The sequence below is a fragment of the Sorex araneus genome, chromosome 6 (genome assembly GCF_027595985.1).
Source record: "Sorex araneus isolate mSorAra2 chromosome 6, mSorAra2.pri, whole genome shotgun sequence".
NCBI lineage: Eukaryota > Metazoa > Chordata > Mammalia > Eulipotyphla > Soricidae > Sorex > Sorex araneus.
The window spans coordinates 22,321,416-22,344,508 of NC_073307.1; the positions used below are offsets into that span (position 1 = coordinate 22,321,416).

A 23,093-nucleotide genomic window follows, 5' to 3' on the forward strand; every position below is an offset into this window, starting at 1 on the left:
GTACTCTCATGATCTAATCATCCTCCTAAGGCCCTACCTCCAGGAGTCATTAGGTTAAGTAGTAGGTTTCAGAAGATAGATTTGGGAGTACATAGACATTCTTTTCATAGCAAGGGTTAAACACAATTTAGAGATGTTGGCTTTGAAGAAATGAGGGTATCAAGGAAAATAATTCCTTTTAAAACAAAAAGCTAGACACACTCCATTTTGAAGTTACCAAATCCAAGCTTGGGATCTGTAATTTATTTGCTTTATGGGACTCTCCTTTATTATATTTCTTTTCTTTTCTTCTCTTTTTAAGCAAGGTAGGTTTTTTTTGTTTTTGTTTTTTGCTTTTTGGGTCACACCCAGTGATACACAGGGGTTACTCCTGGCTCATGCACTCAGGAATTACTCCTGGCAGTGCTCAGGGGACCATATGGGATGCTGGGATTTAACCTGGGTCGGCTGCGTGCAAGGCAAACGCCCTACCCGCTGTGCTATCGCTCCAGCCCCTAGGTAGTTTTTTTTTAATTGAAACTTATTTAGAAAGATGTAAAGGAAGAAAGAGAGGGAGAATTACATGTTAAAGAGATAACACAGGCTTTTCCACAGTGTAAATAGGCAAGCATTTTTTTTTTTTTTGGATCACGTCCGGCGATGCACAGGGGTTACTCCTGGCTCTGCACTCAGGAATTACCCCTGGAGGTGCTCAGGGGACCATATGGGAAGCTGGGAATCAAACCCAGGTCGGCCGCGTGCAAGGCAGACGCCCTACCCGCTGTGCTATCGCTCCAGCTCCTAAATAGGCAAGCAATGAAACACAGATACAGACAAGCATGATATATTCAAGGGGTAACATGGGCTTGAAGAGCAAGGCTCTCTTACATTTCTTAGATGAAGCTGTTTACTTCCATTAAAAAATCCAGCAGACTTTAAACCACATCACTGCCTGTGTGGGTTCCAATCTACATCAGTGTCCATCTACCTTCACTCATAAGGTATTCTTGGTTTACCCCTGAGGACAGTTTGGCTTGTTTGATAAGGCCCCTTGATGGTCACTGGGGATGATGTCACTATGATTGAATCCAGAAACATCTTTGTTTGTACTTGATCTAGTCCCCTGCCCCAGGTCTTCTAACCTTATCTGTGTAAAGCCTTAAAGCCTAGCAGAATCCATTTCAGCTTCTTCATTGCAGCTTTGTAACTTTCATTTGATTAGTTGGATTTATCTCTACTTAGCAAAATATGTGCAAATGTGTGTAAGTAGTATATGCTGATTATGACTATATGGTTTTTAATCACTATTTTCTTAGGATAAATACATATTGTAGGGGGGGCTGGAGCAATAGCACAGCAGGTAGGGCGTTTGCCTTGCATGCGGCCGACCCAGGTTCGATTCCCAGCATCCCATATGGTCCCCTGAGCACTGCCAGGAGTAATTCCTGAGTGCAGAGCCAGGAGTAACTCCGGTGCATCGCCGGGTGTGATCCAAAAAGAAAAAAAAAAAAACCAACCATATTGTAGGTATAAAATTTATATAGATTATAGTTACAATAGTACATTTTGAACGATCCCAGAGTCAGGAGAAAACCCTGAGCATTGCTGAGTATGGCCTCCCCCCCCCCAAAAAAAAGAAAACCTCAAAACAAAACAAATCTCACCAAAAAAATCTGTGTATCTTTTTTTTTTTTTGCAGGTATATAAAATTTAAAGATTCATAGTATGAATAATTCTATGCTAATACTTCAAAAAATCTACATGAAGTAGATAAATCCTATAAATATATTATTTATTAAGAGGAAGGAGAGAAGGATTAAAAAATTTTAAGGGAAAATGTGAATAGACCTATCATCATCATTATCATCATCATAATCATCACCCCATTGATCGTCGATTTTCTTGAGCGGTCTCAGTACTGTCTCCATTTGTCCTAGCCCTGAGATTTTAGAAGCCTCTCTTTACTCGTCCTTCCCAAAGGTGTTGCATTGGAGGCTCTTTCAGGGTCAGGGAATGAGACCCATCATTGTTACTGGTTTTGGCATATGAATATGCCACGGGAGACCCATCATTGTTACTGGTTTTAGCATATGAATATGCCACAGGAGCTTGTCAGGCTCTCCCATGTAGGCAGGAAACTCTCAGTAGCTTGCCAGGTTCTCTGAGGGGGAGAATTAGGCTATAAGATGTCCCATCCGGGCATTTCCGGGAGCTTGGTTTTATAGTCTCTGATGTTGACCGTTGATGGGATTACACAGCGCTGGGGGCAGTTTCTGGGTGTGACAACCTAGCTACTGGAAAATGGGGGATCTGGGCAGAAGAGGCCCAGTCCCAATCTGAGCAGGCTTGGAGATCTCAGCCCTGGGTCCCACATGCCTGGGTTTCTCTGCCGGTTCCTTCATGCATGAGGCTCGTCTGAACATGTGGAGAGGGGCCTTGAGCATGGCTTTGGCTGGGTTTCAGAAGTTTTCAGCTGCCAGCACTCTGCTTGGGGTGGGGAGGGAAACTAAACCCCTCCGCCGCAGGGGCCCAAATAAAGACAGCCAGGTACAGGGGCAAGAGACTCTGCGTTGCTCTCTTCTGGGAGCTAGGTTTTATAGTCTCTGGATGTTGGCCGTTGGTGGGATTACACGACGCCGGGGGCAGTTTCTGGGTGTGACTGCCTAGCTACTGAAAAATGGGGGATCTAGGTGGAAGAGGCCCAGTCCCGATCCAAGCAGGCTTGGAGATCTCAGCCCTGGGTCCCACACACCTGGCTTCCTCTGCCGATTCTTTCATGTGTGAGGCTCATCTGAACGTGTGGAGAGGGGCCTTGAGCATGGCTGTGGCTGGGTTCTGGAGGTCTTCAGCTGCTGGTGCTCTGTTGGGGCGGGGAAGGAAACTCAATCCACCCCGTCCGAGGGGCCCCGGTGAAGACAGCCAGGCTCGGGGTAGACTTATGAGCGTATAAAAGCATGTTTTATCCTAAAAAGGGACTATTGGCTTTATGTTAGAAAATATAATATATATTAAGTATTTGCATTAATAAGTAAAAGATTGTAATAAAATCTCTGTAGATATAAAAATACCTGAATAGGCACAGAATATTCAGTATAAATGAAACATTAATTCATTATTGAAAAAATATAAATATCCTCATCAAGTTAATAATAAACAGATCTTTCTTAATCTAGTAGAGGGCAACCATGAAGGCCATGTGTGAATGCCATACTCAATAGCAAAGTGCTGATAACTTTGTTTTATCTTTAAAGAAAGCTCTCTTAGGCTTTTGCTCTGAGTGGAATTGACATCAAGAGATTTCGTAAGTATAATTTTTTTTTTGGCAGCAGGGCAGCTGGTGATTATTGATCCTAGTTCATTCCCTATTACATCCCCTGCTCCCCCCCAAAAAAATCTCCTTTAGCAGTTCTTGCAAAAAAGTTTATGAGATCTCTAAAATGTTGCTTGGCCATGATGCTCTATATATCTTTTGTATTTGTTTGGGGGCCACATTTGGTGGTGCTCAAGGCTTACTCCTGGCTCTCAGGGATCTCCTGGCATGCTCCTGGTACCACATGGGATGCTGAGGATCAACTGGGACTGAACCAGGCTTGGCAGCGGGCAAGGCAAACATCCTCCCTCGGTACTGTTGCCTGATGTTCTGTATTATTCCTTCAACTCTAAATGACAATCTGGTTGACTAGAGTATTGTTTTTGAGGTACACATCTCACTGAAGGCTGTTTTTTTTTTCTTTTTGTATACCCACCATGCTTTTCTTGCCTATAGTCTCATTTAATAGTTCTGTTGTGAATCTTATGGACTTTCTTTTGTACATTCGGTCCTTCATTAGGAGGTCTGTCTTTGTCATTTTGTCTTTGTCTTTTCTCATTTTTATTATAATGTGTTTTGGAATTTTTCTATATGGATATTAGTTTCACTGGGACTATTCAGACCTCTTGGATCTGTGTTCCTGCACTCCTCAACTCTAGAAATTCTTATCTCTGATTTCTTTAATCAATGGTTCTTCATCAGATTTATCTTCCTATTCTTCAGGGACTCTGGTGATTCTTAAAGCACCCAACCTGCTATACTCTCTCCCCATACCCTATATTGTTCATCTAGAATTCATCCATAGTTCTCTGGTATGCTGCTCATTTCTTATCAGACTCTTTCCTCATCTATTGTTTTTTAAAGATGTTTTCTGTATTTTATCTTGGAGATTACTGATCTTTTCTTTAGCTGCTCACCTGCTCTATTTTGCGGGGAATGAGGGGGAAGGAGCCAATACCTGTCTATGCTTAGTGGTTACTCCTTGTTCTGTATTGGGGAATTATTCTTGGCAATGCTTGGGGGAGCCATATGGGATAGATGTGGTGAATTGAACCTGGGTGAACTGCATGCAAGGCAGATGCTCTACCCACTGTACTATCATTCCAGCCCATCTATTTTTTTTTTAACATCACCTACCATCCTTTTCATTTTTGTCACTTCTGATTAAAGTCCTTTCATTTCTGCTTTAATACATTCTTGTGCTTTGCTGACTACCTGTGCCATCATTTCCTTGAGCTCATTAAACATCCTCAACATGATGTCACTAAAGTTGTTCTCTGAGAGTTTACAGAGCTGGTTGGTACTGGTAGAGCCCTTCTCTGCTATTATTTTTCACTCACTGAGCTTATGGGCTTTTATGTATCTTTCCTGTTGTGTTTGCTGCACTTCTGCCATGCTAAGGATGAATCTGTATAGTTAGCCTCACTGAGAGTCTCTGAGGGATTAGGCTGGGTGTTATCTTAACCTGTTGACAAGGGGTATAGTGTGTGCAGTGTGAGGTTTAATGATTAGAACTGTTTCCTGTGATGAGAAGAGCTGTTCAGGATGTGAGCAATTGCTGGAAGATTTGATGGGCAGGCAGAGGGTCTGAGATGTGGAGGTGGACCTGCTGAGATGGTACAGGTCAGGTGTGAAGGCTGCCACAACCCCGGCTAGTAGGGAGGGGAATTTGCTTCCAGTTTCAGAAAGGCCCCAGGAATGGGGGCCTTGAAATTAACCTCTCCTGGAAGGTTTGAGAAGCAAGCAGTAGGTCTGAGATGTGGTGGTGGGCTTGCTGAGGTTGATTTGTTTGGTTTGGGGGCCTTGAAACATGGCATTAAGCTTTTATTTGGAATTGAATTGAGTCTCAATAATGCTTTGGGTAGGACAGTCATTTTTGCAGTGTTAATTCTTTCAGTCCTTCCTCTCCTATTTCTTTTCTTTTTTAAAAAATTTATTTATTTAAAATTTTTTATTAGTGAATCACCGTGAAGTACAGTTACAGACTTACAAACTTTCATGCTTGCATTTCAGTCATACAATGGTCGAGTACCCATCCCTCCACCAGTGCCCATTTTCCACCACCAGTGGTCCCAGCATCCCTCCCACCACCCCCACCCCATCCCCTCCGCCCCAGCCCGCCTCTGTGGCAGGGCATTCCCTTTTGCTCGCTCTCTCCTTTGGGTGTTGTGGTTTGCAATAGAGGTATTAAGTGGCCATCATGTTCAGTCTAAAGTCTACTTGCAGCCCACATCTCCCATCCTGAGCGGGCCCTCCTAGCACCTTTTACTTAGTGGCCCCTTCTCTATCTGAGCTGCCTTTCCCCCTAGCATGTGAGGCAGTCTTCTAAGATGTGGAGTAATCCTCCTGTGCTTATCTATTCTATTCTTGGGTGTTAGTCTCCCATTCTGTTACTTTATATTCCACAAATGACCTCTCCTATTTCTTTCAATACTGTCTTAAGTTTTCAATGTATTCTTTGTTGTTTCCTTGATTTTTTTGGACACTTTTAAATGGAGTTGTTTCTTTTTTTAAAAAAATTCTTTCTCTTACTATGCTATGGCTGTGTTACTTTGATAAAGAGATATTTCCCCTCATGTATTAGTTGTTTACCCATTGGTACAGTTCATAAAGGAAAGACAAAAAGATAAATGCTTGACTCTTTCCCTTTGTTTATCATCTTCTCAAGATAATGAGTTGGTTACAGTAATTTTCTGACTTATTAAGGTTTCTCCTGTTTTTGAACTCATGAATTTAAGCATTTCAGTAGGTTTTTTTTTTCTTTTTTGCTTTTTTGCTTTTTGGGTCACACCCAGCAATGCACAGGGGTCACTCCTGGCTCATGCACTCAGGAATCACCCCTGGCGGTGCTCAGGGACCATATGGGATGCTGGGATTTGAACCTGGGTCGGCCGCGTGCAAGGCAAACGCCCTACCCACTGTGCTATCACTCCAGCCCCCAACATTTCAGTAGGTTTTAATGCGCTGCAGTGATTATTTTTACTGAAATGGAAAAACTCTCCCATCTTTGTTTAAAGATTATTAAGTAAGCTCTTTTGATATTAACCCTAAGTTATTGATAATTTTCTTGTTATAGGGCCTGACAAGATATTCCAGACTACAGCATTCCAAACTTGTTTGGCCTACTTCCCCCTTTAAAGAAAAAAAATCACTTAGTGCATCCCTGAAAAGCTGTCTTTTTAAACAAACAGAAAGTCGTAATTGCACTCAAGGCTACAATACCCCCTTTCCTTCCCCTTCTTGATCAGATACTTCCAGTGTCCCTGAGGACCAGTATCACTCCATTTGGAAAGCAATATTTAGTATTCTAGACCAATTTTGGTTTTTTGTTGCTCAGGACTGGACTCAGTCATTGCTCTAGGAAGTATGATTTCTTTGAATAGAAAATACTGTCCTCATTGTGACCATTAGTGCTGCTCCCTGTTGTTGTGTCGATCACTTCTTGTAGGCCTTTTCTAATACACGAGCTAGGAAATATTTATGTTCATATGCCTCATGCATTCAAATGTGTATTTATATTTAGAGTGCAGAATTTTCATTATCCTGTATCCTTTATATTACATCTTTATCTCTTTTCTACCACACTAAGAATCTGTTTCTAGGACACAGGGGAAGAGACAATTAGAATGTCTAATAGTTACTCATTTGCTCTGTGTCATAATACACAGTTTCAGAATGGCAATATTACCACCCCTGATATGATTACTAAAAGTAGTTTAAAACATTTTGTGTGTTCTCATTGCTCTTAGACAGCTGTGTTATATCATATAGGCATTATATACTTTCTTTTTTTAAGCCCTCATTTAGTCTTATCTCTGTAAATAACTATATTGATACTTACCACCTATCCTTATGGTGATATCTCTAGTTATTTTGGTTGTCTGAAATGTGTTTTCCAGTAGATTTTTCAGAAAGAGCCCATTGAAACAGTCTTTTCAGAGTTGTATGATGATAAATTTGCCTGTGGTCTTTATACCCAAAGTCATTTAAGTAGATACAAAATCCTTTCCTCACATTTTCTTCCTTTGATTATTTTAAATATTTATTTCTTTTTAGCTGGCAGTAGGCTTTCCTGTAAAATAAAAACATTGATGACAGCTTTATAACTCATTTGCTGTTTTTGCTTAGATCCCCAAATCTTTTCTACCCCCTTAAAATTGGGTGTTTTTTACTACAGTTTGCCTTGCTATTGGGGATCCTGGTCAATAGTCTCAGGGTTTTAGTATGCTCTTTCAATAAAGAGATTTGTGTGGGATACTAAGGATTAGCCCCTGAGATTTGTGGGAGCTAAATGTGATTCTTGGGGGAGTCATATTGGGTACTTGAGATTTGAACAGGTTGACCATATGCAAGGCAAGAGCCTTGCCTCCTTAACTGTCTCTCTAGCCCTAATAAAGAGGTTTATTTTTTTTAAAAATACTTTTTTTTATCTTAGGAAAGTTGTCTTAAATTGTAGGGTTTTTTTTTTTGTGTGTGTGTGTGTGTGGTGGTGGGGGGGAGTCATCAGTGATACTTAGCAGTGCTCAGGGGGCAATATGGAATGCCAGGGATCGAACTTGGGTCAACCACATGCAAGGCAAATGCCCTACCCACTATACTATTGCTCCAGCCCAGATTGTAGTTTTTAATATTTGTTCTGTTCCCTCGCTTGTTTTTTCTTTAATTTAGGTCTTCTTTGTCTTCATTGTTTATTACTTTCTGACAAAATTTACTTTTTGGGGCCTCTTTTTTCTTTTTCTTTTCTTTTCTTTTTCTTTCTTTTGGCTACACCAGTTAGTCTTTAAGGTTTACTTCTAGTTCTGCATTCAGGAATTACTGCTGGGAGTATTCAGGGGATCATATGGGATGCCAGGGGTCAAACTCAGGTTGGCTTTGTGCAAGCGCCTTAACCCATTTTTACTGTCATTCTGTCTCTCTATTGGCTAAGTTCTTTGAATTGTAACCTACTAAGCCAGATGAGATAAGAAGTTTTAAAAATTGACTTGTCATTGACTTACAACACTGCAGTGTTCCCTCATTTATATTTAATTATATAGTACATATATAATTTCATACCTCTCACCCATCACCCAAGTTCTAGTGTTATCTCACTAGCAAGGTGACGCTGCTGCCCATTGCTCTTACATACTTTGCCTCTCCCTCTAGTGACCACCATAGTTTTCAGTAAGTCTATGAGTTTTACTGGTTTGGTCCAATTCTCTTATTTTAGTCACTTATATTCCACAGATGAGTGAAACCATCAGTAATTATATTTTACTTCTTTGTTTGATTCACTTAGCATACTGACTTGAAGTTTTAGCCAATTTTCCTAAAAGACATGATTTCATCTTTTGTTTTTTAAATGGCACAGAAATATTCCAATAAATACATCCATCACAGCTTCTTTATCCAGTCTTATATTCATGAGTATTTGGGAATAATTTTGCTATGAGCATAGGGATATTTCTCAAGCATTTTCATAACCTTGATATAAATGCTAGGAATAGTATTGCTGGGTGAGATGATGTTTTCTTATTTATTTATGTTTAAGAAATTTCTGCATCATTTTTCATAGAGCTGTACCAATTTACATTTTAATCAAAAGTATATGGGTTCCTTTTTCTTTACACCCTCACACCACAGTTACTTCTGTTTCTATATACATGGGCTGGAGTGGTAGCACAGCGGGTAGGGCATTTGCCTTGCTCGAGGCCAACCCAGGTTCGATGCCTCTGCCCCTCTCAGACAGCCCAGCAAGCTACCAAGAGTATTTCGCCCACATGGCAGAGCCTGGCAAGCTACCCGTGACATATTCGATATGCCAAAAACAGTAACAAGTCTCACAATGGAGACATTATACTGGTGCCCGCTTAAACAAATCAATGACAGTGACAGTGATATATATATATATATATATATATATATATACATATATATATGAGCTTGGTCACCATGTGGATATGGTTGAGTGTGCTGAATCCTTTTCAGAATCCAGCTTGCTCACATGGTTGTCCTTCATCTAGTGTTTTGCCAATTCTATTCAGGATGTCTTGAGTGAACAACTTGTAGATGACGAACCACAGGCAGATCAGGCGATAGTTGCCGATGTCGTGGATGTCTCCCTTTTGGTACAACAGAACGGTCCTGCTGGTCATTGAGGTTTTATGAGAGTTCAAGATTCCACTCTGTCTAACATTCATCGATTTAAAGAAGGCCTTTGATTCTGTTGAGACTGAAGCGGTCATTGAAGCCCTAGCCAAACAGGGCATTCAAACTCAGTACATCAGGGTCCTCTGTGAGCTGTATTATGGATTCACCACCAGGATCTCACCATTCTACAAGGAAGTGATCATTGACATAAGAGAGGGGTTTGGCAGGTGATACCATTTCACTGAAATTCTTTAGTGCAACCTTTGAGAATGTCATGTGATAACTGGAATGGGAAGGTATGGGAGTGAAGATAGACGGTTGGCAACTATACCATCTCCGCTTTGCTGATGACATCATTCTAATAACACCAAACATTAGCCAAACGGCACAAGTGCTGGCCGACTTCGACCTTGAGTGTGGAAAGGTTGGACTGCAGCTGAATCTCACGAAGACAATGCTCATGAGAAACAAACTAGTTTTTGACATTCCATTTGCTCTCAACAGAACAAACATCTCTGAATACAGCAGTTATGGGTACCTGGGTTGAGAACTCAACATGACAAATGACTTGGTGGCAGAACTGCACAGGAGGAAGAGAGTGGCATGGAATGCCTTCAAGAGCGTCGTAGAAGTTGTTAAAAAGATGAAAAACCTCCGGCTCCAGGCACATCTTTTGGACTCCACCATTCTTCTTGCATTAACATATGCCTCAGAGACTGGGCCCTACAAAAACAGCATGAGAACGCTATTCGGGTCTTCTAAAGAGGAATCGAAAGAGCTATGCTTGGAGTACCACGCTTCACTCAAGTGAGGGAAGGAATCCGGAGTTCCGACCTCCATCAAGATCGAGGATCAGGGATGCTGCCTTGTTTGCCAAGGCGTCAAAAATCAGATGGGCCAGACACGTAATGCAATTTACAGATGACCACTGGACTAGAGCCATTACCGACTGGATTCCACGGGACATTAAAAGAACGTCTGGTCTCCCACCTACGAGTTCATTCAAGATCTTGAATGAACAGTTTGATGCTCTTCATGTTCCTGGAGCGAGCAGACGCCATTGGGCTGCACTGGTACGCAACAGGGATGAATGGAGACATTACTGGTGCCTGCTCGAGCAAATTGATGAGCAATGTATGACAAGTGATACAAAGTGATATATATATGTGTGTGTGTGTGTGTGTGTATATGCATATATATGCCATTCTCACCAATCAATGTGAGAAAAATCTCATTATGGTTTTTATTTGCATTTCCTTAATAAGTAATGTTGAGGGCTTTTCCCCATTTGTCTGTGGGTCATCTGTCTTTGAGAATAGTAGCACTGTAGCACTGTTGTCCCGTTGTTCATCAATTTGCTTGAGTGGGCATAACTAACATCTCCATTGTGAGACTTGTTACTATTTTGGCATATTGAATATGCCATGGGTAGCTTGTCAGGCTGTGCTGTGCAAGCGGGATACTCTTGGTAGCTTGCTGGGCTCTCTGAGAGAGACAGAGGAATTGAACCCAGGTTGGCCACATGCAAGGCAAATGCCCTACCCACTGTGTTATTGCTCTGGCCCACTCTGATGTACTTGTGAAAAAAAAATTTGTTAGATAAGAAGAGTATTTGGAAAAATGTTTAAGTATTTTTTATCCAACTTAAAATTGGATTTTTTAATTGTTGTGTGAGTTATCTTCATATTTGAGTATTAACCCCATATATTTAATGTGAAAATATCTTTTTTTTTTGAGGGGCGGCACACCCAGAAGTGCTCAGGGCTTACCCCTGGCTTCTGCACTCAGGGATCACTTCTAGTGGTTTTGGAGTACTATGTGGGGTGCAGGGGATTGAACCAGGTTGGCTGTGCGCAATGCAGACACTCTACTTGCTGTACTATTGCTCCAAACCCAATCTGAAAATATCTTTTCCCAATTCATATGTTGCCTTTTTGTGGTATAAAAGCTTTTGCTGTATAAAAGCTTTGTTGTTTTTGTTGAGGTCTCATGATTTACATTCATATTAGTATTCATGTTTTGGGCTGGCAATGCCAGTTTCACCACACTCACCACCAGAGTCCCATTATCCTTTCACCAGAATCCCTAGACCTCTTCTTACTTCCACCCTGTGTAAAAGCTTTTAAGTTTGATGTCTCATTTGTTTATTCTTGCTCCTGATTCCCTTAATATTGGAGTTGAATCTTTGATGTTGAAACCCTGGCGTGTATCACATATGTTTCCTTCTACATGTGTGGTTTGGGGTCTTAGGTTCTCTAATCTAGTTTTAGTTTATTTTGAATATGATTTTAAATATGATTTAAATTTGAATATGATTTTAAATTCTTTTGCACATGCTGTCCAGTTTCCCAGTGCCCTTTGTTGAAGAGGCTTTCCTTTGGCCAGTGTATGGGCTTAGTGCTTTCTCACTGGTTAAGTATTAAGTGCATGTGTGTGTGTCCCCACTCTGGGATCTCCATTTTTTTTTAGTGGGCAATTCCCAGTGGCTTTTAGAGTTTACTCCTAGTTCTGTATTCAGGGGTCATTCCTGGCAATGCTCAGGGGATTGTGTCCCAGTGCTGGGGATTGAACCAGGGTTGTGGCCATAACAGCCACATGCAAGGCAAGTGCCTAACTTCCTGTACTGCCTGGCCCCCAATCTCTATTCTAATTCCATTGATTTGTGTACTTGTTTTAGTTCACATACCATATTGTTTAATTGTTGTTGCTTGGCCTGGCACTGTAGGTCTAACAATTTGGTACATTGATCTATTAATGTACTGTTGTTTTGGCCTATGCAGAATCAAATTCAGGACCTCAAGCATGCAAGCATGAACTTCATCTCTTGAAGCTATCTTACTTAATCTATTCCAAAAACTTGATCTTGTTTCTTTTCTTTTTTAAAAATTTTGTGGTGCTAGGCATCAGGGATCAAACCCAGGACCTTAGACATGTAAGGCAAGTGCTCTACTACTGAGCTGTATCCTTTTTGATGAAATGGAATTGTTTTTTTTTTTTTTTTTTTTTGCTTTTTGGGTCACACCCGGCGATGCACAGGGGTCACTCCTGGCTCATGCACTCAGGAATCACCCCTGGCGGTGCTCAGGGGACCATATGGGATGCTGGGACTCGAACCCGGGTCGGCCGCGTGCAAGGCAAACGCCCTACCCGCTGTGCTATCACTCCAGCCCCTTCTTTTTTCTTAAATTACTTATAATTTAGGTGACACATTTACAATAATTTTCATGTTTCTGATGAACAAAGTTATTGCATCTTCACCATCATGAAAGTGTCCCACACCCTCCATCTCTATCCTTATGTCACTTCTAGTTTACCTCTTCTCTCTCTCCTCCCCCAATTTCCCCCACTGCTTCTTTTTCAGTTTGGGCAAGGATTGGGGTGACACGGGTGATGCCCAGTATCAAACCCTGGTTGGCACAAGCAAGGCAAACATCTAGCTACCATAGTATCACTCTGGCCCCATCTCTGTTTTTCATTGAAAGGCCGTGTTTGTTCTAATTGATATTTTCAGGTCCTTTGTTTTGTTTCTCTGTCTAGCTCAGACAAGTGGTATCATATAGAATTTCTATTTTCCCTCTGATTTATTTCCCTTGTCATGATATCTACTAGTTCTAGCCAAGTTTCAGCAAACTGTGAAATTTCATCTTTTAGCTGTGTAGTATTCTATCATATAGATATACCACAGCTTCTTTATCCACTCTCTGTTGTTGGACACTTGGGTTGTTTCTATTTCTTGACTATTGTATTAGCATTGCAAAGAACATAGGTGTGCATAGTCCCATAAAGTACTGGTTTTCTGTCTTTGGGATAGATGCTAAGAAGTAGAATCACTACTACTTGGTCAAATGGAAGCTCTACTATTAGTTTTTTTTAAGACTGGTGTTTTAAAGACATCTCCATAATGTTTTCCATTAAAGGCTGAACCTGAGGACATTTCCACCAACTGTGTTTGAGGCTTTTTCTCACCACATCCCACCAACACTGGTTATTTCCAATCTGTTTGATATATGGATTGTATCCTTTCCTCCAACTCATTGTGTTTCAAAAAAAGACAGATTTGTTGATTGAATTTTGGTGTTTTTTGGTGGCCACACACAGCAGTGTATGTGGGGTTACTCCTTGGTCCAGTGCTTAGAATCAGTTCTGGTGCTTCTCAGGGGACCTTGCTGTGTTAGGGATTGAATTCAGTGTTACCCCATGAACTCAGACAGTTGAGCTCTCATCTCTAGCTCCTGTCTTGTTTTTGTATCCTTATTTTCTATATTCTTTTTGTTTTTTATATAGAGGTCATTCCTGGCAAAGTTTCACCCGGTAATGTGGGCCTGATGGCTCAGTGCTCAGGGATCACCAGGCCGCCCCAGCATTGCTACAGTTATACTGTGGGTCTGCAGAGGGTGATGGCATGCGGTGCCTGGGAGTGCTTGGTGTTTTCTCTTCTACTTGACCTATACCCCTGTACTTTCAGTAGTTTTTTTTTTTTTTAATCTAGGGCTTTTATTTTATTTTTTTTCCTTTTTGGTTCACACCTGGTGATGCACAGGGGTTACTCCTGGCTCTGCAGTCAGGAATCACTCCTGGCAGTGCTCAGAGAACCATATGGGATGCTGGGAATTGAACCCAGGTCAGCCGTGTGCAAGGCAAACGCCCTACCCGCTGTGCTATCTCTCCAGTCCTAATCAAGGGCTTTCTGTGTATGTTATGTTATCTGCAAATAGAAACTGTTTTACATTCTAACTGAATGCCTTTTATATCTTTTCCTTGACTAATTTCTCTGGCTAGGACTTCCAAAACTATGTTATAGAGTAGTGGTAAGAGAGGACAGGGTGTTTTAGTGCTAGTGCCAGATCTTGGGGGGGGGGGGGAATCTTTTCATTTTGTGCCATAGTGTATAGTGTTAGCTGGGATCTGAGTGGTTGCTATTTTAGTGGATGTTGCCACATACCCAAAAGCATTGCACTAATTTATATTATCCCCTATAGTTTAAGTCAAAATCCTGTTGTTATGTGGTCTTGCCAATATTGAAGACTCTCCAAAGCATGCATGTTTATATGTGTATTTGGACAGTGATTTGCAGACCTCTTTAAAAAACTGGTGAGAGCTAGTGGCCTTGTCAGAAAAATGACATTGTAATACTTAAATATTTTACATAATAATTTCAGAGCCTTAGCCAGTTAGTCTTGGGTGACTTTATTCTTGCTGTTTCCTAAGTGTAAGCTCTCTCTTACCCAGGTTTGGTGGAGCTTTGAGAACACTTGGAAGTTTAAGTCTAAGAACACTTGAAAGAGCAGTTGTAAAGGGAAGACCAAAGTTCATTCACTGGGGCCTGTGATTGGAGGCAATAAAGCTGTACCCTGTGGAGTCACATGAAGTCACTGTGGTTTGCCAAGAGTTTAGAACTAAATCATGTTTCTATCCAATTCCTTCTAAATTTCTCCCTGTTTCTGTAGGTGCAACTATTAGTCTTTGTTTTCTCTCCTTTTCCTTATAGGTTAGTGCACTTGCAATAGTGAAATTAAAACACATTAAAGAGTGTGTTTCCTTTACCTCCCTCCCTTAGTATCTTTGCAACAACACTTTGTGCCCCCTGTTTCAGAAAGGAGAAATTGTTTCCTTTCTTCTCACAAGTATCCCTCATCTTTGTTTTGGGGACATACACAATGGACATTTTGTTATGTACCAGACAGTCTGTTTTGCAATGTTAGGAATATAAAGCGAGCTTGACTAAAAAGAGAATATAACCTGCTGGGGAAAATTGGACAAGTATTGTATTTTTATGGATTTGTTTCCCTCATTAGACCAGTGTTTTTCTTAAGAGTAGAGAGGCATGTCTCATCCCCGATATCCCTATACCTAGTGTGCTGGAGATGTCAGTAAATGTCTGTTTAACGAGTAGCAGAAACCAGATGAGTGAGAGAAAATGAACCAAGGGAGCACCATTAGAGAGGAATAAGCAAGCCTCTCTGAGACTAAAAAGGGAGGACATTGGATAAAACTGTACACAGTTCGTTTGAGCTCAGCATTTATAAAAATGGACTTGAGTTTAATAGACTAAGAACAAAGAGAGGGATAATATTCAGATCCAGGCAAAGTATGGGGTGAGGCGAGCAGCACATGGGACTTGTGGACACAGGGAGATGATGCAGGAGGCTATCAGACAGGGACCTAATTGGGTTAAGCAGGCTGCAGTGGCCACTAGCAAGGGTTTTGAGGAGGGAGTTGCCTCGAGGAGGCTTTGCCTGGCTGCAGTCTCAGGTGGGATAGCACAGGGAGGGACAGAATCTTTTCAGTGGATATTTGGTTTCACCTCTAGCTCAGGACACTCAGAGCTCTATCCCCCACCCCTGAAGGGCTAGCCTATTTTGGTTGCTATTGTTGTTTGTTTTAGAGTCATACTCACGGACCTTCAAGGTGACTAGGCAGACCATGATGCTGGGGATTAAACCTGGGTCTCCTGCATGCAAAGCATATACTCAGCCTGTTAAACTATCTCCTAGCTCTTTTATACGCTGTAAATGCGAGGTGGAAAGAGGGCGTCTTGGAGATGGTGTTTTGGGAAGTGAACCTTTCCATTTGGGTCAAAAGGTATCCAGTCTATACTCACGAGGGACTGAATCTGCTCCCAAGTAGGTGGGAACACCAAGGTCAGCTGGAAGCATGCCCAGTTTGGGGGACGTGAGAATGTGTAGGGGAGAGTGTGACTAAGCAAGGCAAGGTTGCTGCACTCACATTATGCACTCATGATTGGCAGCCTGGGATAAGGCCCAGCTGGGGGCAGCATCAGCTGCTGGGACTGCAGGGAGGTGTGGAGCTGCTGCGTATGGGGAGCAGACACATCAGCAGGTTTGCAGAGCATCAGCCTCGGGCTCAGCAGCCTGGAACATCCAGGCCTCCTCGCCCATGCTTGGGTGGGCACCTGCTAGCACGGTACCCTGAGGAGCTGCCAGTGCAGGGCAGCTGCTTTTATAAGCTTTATGGTGCAGTGTTGCAAAACTAGCTTAAGCCTGTGATTGAGTCAAGTGTATAGGGAAACCTGAAACCTCTCCCTTGTCGCAGGTTTAAATCCTCTCTGCCTTTGCCTAAATTATGCCTCATGGCCTCTTGGATTCCTTTTCTGATACACTGGAGAGGGGGGTGGAGTCTATCCCATCTTAAGTGGGTCCGATGGGCCTGCTGGGGGCTCCAGCTAAAGAAGCTGTAGAGGGTGCTTTTCTGGATGGGATAAACCTGATAACTCACTCATTTGCTCAATTCCCATGCCCCAAAGCCTTCATTATTATTGAACTGTTTGCAGCCTAACGAGGTAGTCTGACTTGAAAAATTCTATAGAAATCATGTCCTCAGCTCTCTGCTACAGAACTCGGTCAGGAATGTGCTGAGACCCTATAAACACTCAGTCATCATGGCGCCAGCCTGTTTCAGAGCTGGGAAAAACTGAACAAGTCACAGAGAGGCAAAAGGCAGGCAGACACAGTGAAAAGTCTCTGGTCAGCTTTAAGCATTCTGCCCTCTTTATCTCCTGCTCCTCACAGTGAACTCTGGGAACTCTTGAAGTGGCTACTTAGAGCCCTTTTCCATACTTGGACCACAGAGGTTCCTTCCTCCAGGTCTCATAGCTATAAGTGGTAGGATTGGACCTGGAACTTACTCAGTCTATTCCTTCTACCACTGAATTGGACAACAGGTCTCCTCAATGCTAGAAGCTGTAGTTCCTTCTGGTGAAATGAGCAATCCAGATGCAAAAAGCAGAGCACAACCGGACTCAGTAGGGCTCTTGACAGCTGATATTCTGTGGGCTAGAGTGATAGTTCAGGGACAACGCACCTGCTACGTACACAGTTGCCCACTTCAATCCCTGGCAACACATATAGTCCCTGAGCACTACAAGGAGTGATTCCTGAATGCCACTGAGTATGACCCAACATCACTGTCACTGTCACTGTCATCCCGTTGCTCATCGATTTGTTTGAGCGGCACCAGTAACATCTCTCATTGAGAGACTTATTGTTACTGTTTTTTGGCATATCCAATATGCCATGGGTAGCTTGCCAGGCTCTACCGTGTGGGCATGATACTTTCGGTATCTTGCCAGGCTCTCCGAGAGGGGCAGAGGAATCGAACACGGGTCGGCAGTATGAAAGGCGAACGCCCTACCGCTGTGCTATCGCTCCAGCCCTTATGACCCAACGTAATAATAATAATAATAATAATAAATACAATAACAGTTCAAAACATGAAGCTGAGAGGCAACAAAGTTGAATAAGATCACCCTCCTCTGGTAGGGGAATGACAACTCAGGTGACTGGCCTTGTTTTATTGTTTAAGTTGCCTACATTTATGGGAGATTCTCCCACAGTAGAGTGGGGGCAGCAAGGTTAGGACTTGACTGTTTTCTTTGCATTGTGTCTGTTGCTCTGTCTGCCCCTTGTCCCTTTCTGATTTGCTTCACACGTACAAAATAAGTGGAGACATTTAAGTGTCCCTCCCTTTTAGCTGATCTGATGAAGTTGTATGCTTGAAAGTTTAGTCTTGTCTTTCTGTGGTCTTCCTTTCTCGCCATGGCAAGGAGCATCCACACTAAGGGAATTCTGCCTTAGATACTGAGGAAATTGAAGAGGGCAGGAGTAGCTGACACAGTTTTGGAATAATTTATAGGACTGTTTGGCTGTTTGGCTGTGGAGGCAACAGGTGCTGTAAAAGAGAACAAATGGAGCCAATTATGATGTCAGAATCCCTTGGGGCTACAGGGGTGGGAAAAGGATTAAAATTAAAATCCAATATCTTGGCACTTTGCTTTTTAAACCACCTTACTAAATTATGACTTCTGTTTGAGGAAAATAAATGAGAACAAAGGGTATGTTTAGAATACAATCTTTGTGCCTTAAATTTGACTAATGAGTGGTTTTAGCACTTTCATTTGGTTCTCAGTCAACTTGTGTTCAAAGTGTCAATTAACCAATAAATATTATGAAAAACAAGAGTCAGAAATGGTTGCCACTCCTGCTAATGAGCTGCTAATGAAATTGTGCCTGGGTGGGAAATGCACTCTGAAATCCTCTGGAGTTTTCTCTAGAAAATGAGCAGCAGTGGCACTCAGGCCCCTGACACCTGAGGGGGGAGGGGGCACCAAAACATTTAACTCCTTCACTCCCAGTTTTTTATTTCCCCTACTCATGGTTTAGTAACAAACACTGCCAATGTCTTGTGGTTCATTTCAATTATAATGAGACTTTCACAAATGCAATTTTATTGAACTCAGTAATCTTGTGTGGATTCTGAGAGCTAACAAATGGTAGCTGTGTTGCAGCTTATTCCAGTGTATTGCCTGCTGTCTGGGTCTCTTGGTGAGTTTCTTTGTTTTCTAATTTTCCTTCATCCCCCTCAACCCCAAGACCTACACATATATGTATGCACAATTGAAGAGGGATTGAAGTCTGAATATATTCAGGATTTCTAGGACTTGGGACTTAAAGGGTGAGTGTGGAGCATATTCTTTTTTTTAAAGCAGGGGAGGGAGGTGAAATAAGGCTAGAGATATCACAAAGAGTTAGTGCACAGCTTTGCATGAAGGAGACCCAAGTTCAATCCCTGGCACTGCGTAGGCTGCCTGTACCACAGGGAGTTAGAGCCAAGCACAGAGCTGGGAGTAGCTCTCAAACACTGCTGGGGGTGACCCTAACCCTCCCTGGCCCTGCCCCATACTAAAAAGAGGCCAGAGAAATGAGAGATAGTGTAGCAGGCTAGATGCATGCTTTGCATGCAGGAGCTTTGGTTTTGACCCCCAGAACAACGTGGTCACCAAGCACCACCAGGAACAACCCTTTAGCACCAAGCTAGGAGGGTAGCCCCTGAGCACTGCTGAGTGTAGCCCCAAAATAGGGAAAAAAGAGGAAAGAAATGACAGGAATAGTATATCATAGCAGTCGGTAGGGCTATTGAAAAGAGATTGCCAGTTTGATTGTAAAAATACAAGTGCTATGATTAAGGGACTGTGTTATGCCCTTACGTGTCACTTCCTGAGTCTTCTAAGCTGAGGAAGAATATGGGACACATTGAGGGTGGAGCTGGAGGGATTTTAATGGGCACTCCTCTGGAGAAAGTAGCACCTCTGCCTCTCTCCCCCATTAGTCTTTACTCCATCCTCTGCTTGATTGAGACATGGGCCTGGCGAGGGTGCTGAATGGGCTGGAGTGCACACTTTGCATGCAGGAGGCCCGTGTTCCCTCCTCAACCCCCCACAGTCTTCCCTGCTCCCAGGAGCAACCTTGAAGCACAGATATGGGAATTGTTTCTCAGCACATCCAGGTATGGTCCCCCCCAAAATTTGGGGGAGCTCTCACGAGTCCCCTAGGTTTGTGGGAGCATGTGGTTAAAGGTCCAGTACTTTTGAGGGAGGAGGACTGACAAGCCCTGAGAGGACTTCTAGTTTTTCTGGTTAAAATGATTTATCATCTCTTAATACGATCCCATTCTTCTTACTCCCTACTTAGTCCTTTGATTTAGGCTTTTCATGTCTAATTAGGACTAATATTACAATTTTTCAACAAACCCTCTGATCCCTCAGCTCCCTCCTCTAGACGCTGAACTCAGAATGCTTTCAGGGCACCAACTCCTTGTCCCCTGATTAGGTGATCTTTGCTTTTCTGACAGCTCTTCTCTAGTCTCAGAACTCTCTGTTGTTAACCTCCTCCCTCATTTTTTTGATACCCAACAGCAAGGGTTGATCACTTTCATATCTCTTTCTTACCCAGTGCATCGCAAATGCCTGTTAGTGGTTAGTGTGTCCCTGAAGTGGGAGGTCTGACCCTTTGTCCTGATGGGTGGTCAGAGAACCTCTCCAACGCTAATGCAGGACATGTGAGGAGCAATCTCACGCCTGTCCTAGAAGAGCCCCTTCTCCTGTGAGTTCTGTCTAAAGAGGTTGGTATATTGTTGTGGTTCTCAAGGAGGACAGGTGGTAGCTGGTGTCTGTCCTCCCTCAGGACTGGGAAGGAGATAGTGGTTTGGTCACAGCTGATAAGGTTTTGGAAGATAGTTCGGGGGGTGGATAGAGAGGTGGAGGTAACCAGGTAACCATTTCCTGAGGGAAACTCCAGCACTCTTGCTCTAAGGAAACCACTGTAGGTAGGGGTGCAACCATATCTGGTTCCCTCTGCTATGTGATGGCCAGTTAAGAGACAAGATAGGAGGTAGGCAAGGAATGTCATTCACAACAAGCCAGCAGGTCAGAAGACGGCAGATTGCTGTCCTAGAAAACTGTCTCACCCGTATGTTCACAGGAAGTAATTTATATAGAAGATCGGGAAAGTCTGTTTTTAGAAAGGGCAGGTTGCAGACAGTGGGCACCGAGGTAGTCAACAAATTCCTCTGTGGGCTGGTCCTCTGAGGCATAAGCGTTTGGCCTACATGCTGTCTTCCTTGTATGGCCTTTAGACGAGGACAAGATAAGGGACTCCTTTATGATCTCAACAGCCCAACCCCAAAGGAGTTTGCCAGTTTTAATTTTTAAGTCCAGCTAGTAATTCCTTTTGGGCCAGTTTCAGGGATTTCTACATGAATCCCCACTGTTCTACATGAATCTAAAGCTCTTCCCAGATTATATATCCATTTGGAGAATTACTGGTGGTTTTTTTTGGGGGAAGGGGTGTCATTATTTAGTACTTTTAGATAAAAAGCATAACTTTAGACTGATTGACCATGGTTTTCTGTTTTGTTGTTTTTGGCTATTAAAAAATAAAATTCCCTTTGTATTTCCCTTAAACAAAGTAAAAACATTAAGCATTGGTTCTGGGTTCAGCATCCTAGAGAGGTTTGTGACTTTTTGTTTTGTTATTGGTTTAGTTCAAGTGCTGCTTTGGAGCCAGGATAGATGCTCATTTGTGTGATGCAGGGATCTTGCCAGGGCTTGTTTAGGGGTTCTGAATAAAAAGCAGGAGAGGGCTGTGGTAGTCATGGCAACCAGGCCTGTAAATTGTCAGCGCCGACCAACCCCGGTTGGGGACTTGGAGGCCCCGGTGAGGTGAGTGGCTTTGCTTCCTGTTCCCTGTTCCTCTTTTCTTTCTGACCTGGGAAGTCAGAGGCAGGGATCAGCATTCAAAATGACCTTTTAGAGTCCTGCTGTGTGCCTAGCACTGAGCTATGGGTGCAAGTAACTGGTCTCTGCACTTAAGAAACACCACACAGTAGGGTTTTTTAGCTCTTGTTTTCCCATGCCTATATAGAATTCGGTAAATAAAATGTTTGTTTCATCCTGGTTGACATTTATCATTTGGGGGCTGTATTTCCTTATAGGCACCAACACAATTGTTTTCTTATTTGTTCTTTATGACAGTCTTCAACACATTAGGGAAAGCAGACCCCTCAGAGTCTTGTCATTTGACACAGAAAGGTACAGAGAGTCAGAAAACTAAAGGCATTTGGTTAAAGTCCCCCAACCTAAAACAACAGTGGAATATGGTGGCCCTGCTGGCTCTTCTCTGAGGGAGCCAAACCAGAGCACCTCCTGCTTTTCTGCTACTGTATCGTGGTCTCACTCTTTTAAAAGACCAGAAGTCCTCACTGGGGGAGGTTTTGATGTGGGAGACTACACAGGGTACCCCATTATCTCTCACTTCTCCTCACGCCATCTAACTACTAAGGCATCTGATGCCGGAGCCAAACAACTGCCACTGTGCATTCAGGAAGAGCCCGTCTCTCATGCCTGGGCACTGAGAAAGCTCAAGGACTGTGTGGGAGCAGATTTCCCCGAAAGGTGAATAGCTTTGCCGGTGGTCATACATTGACTATGGGTGGAATTTCATTTATAAATATGCTTCATTTATATTTTCAAATGTGAATGTTCACCACTTCCTATATAGTCTCGTTAGTGGTTCTCCACACTCCTCTCTTACTTGCCTTCCTCTCCTGAGGTTAGAATTGATTAACTCTTCTCTTCTGGATCACTATTTCTTGCCTTCCCTTCAGCCAGGATTCCTCTTGCCTTGGGGCTTTATGGCCTCAACTTTTTCAGGCCTGGTTACTTCTTTCTGTTTTGCCCAGAACTGTGCTTTAGGGCCTGTGCTTGGGCTTCGAGCTTAGCTCTTTATCCTGTCCTCAAGAGATGCTGTCATCCTAACTGTGTCCTATAGATTAATTGCTTCTCTGGGATTCAGAAGAAGATAGTGTTATGTCCAAAGAATGGATTTTAAAAATAACTTTATGGAGGTAAAATTTATATACTACATACTTCAGAGTATACAATGTAAATAAATCTCAAATGTCCTAAGAAATTTTGATCTAGTCAGTAATTTCCTGACTGTGGTGCTTTATGGACCAAAGCAACTTTAAAAGAATGTTTGGGTGCCAGAAATCCAATATTTCCCTTTATTGAGTTAATGTAGCAATAGCCCATTATCATCCCTCATCATCATCTCATTTTATAAAAGGACATTTTAACATTAAAAAAAAAGCTGTAGTAACGGGGGGTCATGGTACAGCAGGTAAGTTGCACCCTGCCAACCCAAGTTTGACCCATGGCATTCCATATGGTCCCAAGAGCACTGCCAGGAGTGATTCCTGAGTGCAGAGCCAGGAGTAACCCCTGAGCATTGCTGAGTGTGGCCACCAAACCAAACCAAAATCAAAACTAAAAAGAACAACTGGATAATTCCAGGGGGCAAAAAAAAAAAAAAAAGAGCTC

General features: G+C 42.6%; 1 protein-coding gene and 1 pseudogene across 4 annotated transcripts in view; both read left to right on the forward strand.

Annotated features, from left to right (window-relative positions):
- Window positions 1-23,093, forward strand: part of SIL1 (SIL1 nucleotide exchange factor) — a 315,807-nt gene that overhangs the window by 191,102 nt on the left and 101,612 nt on the right. The gene's annotated exons all lie outside the window — the stretch shown is intronic.
- Window positions 3,165-3,340, forward strand: LOC129406361 (U11 spliceosomal RNA; annotated as a pseudogene).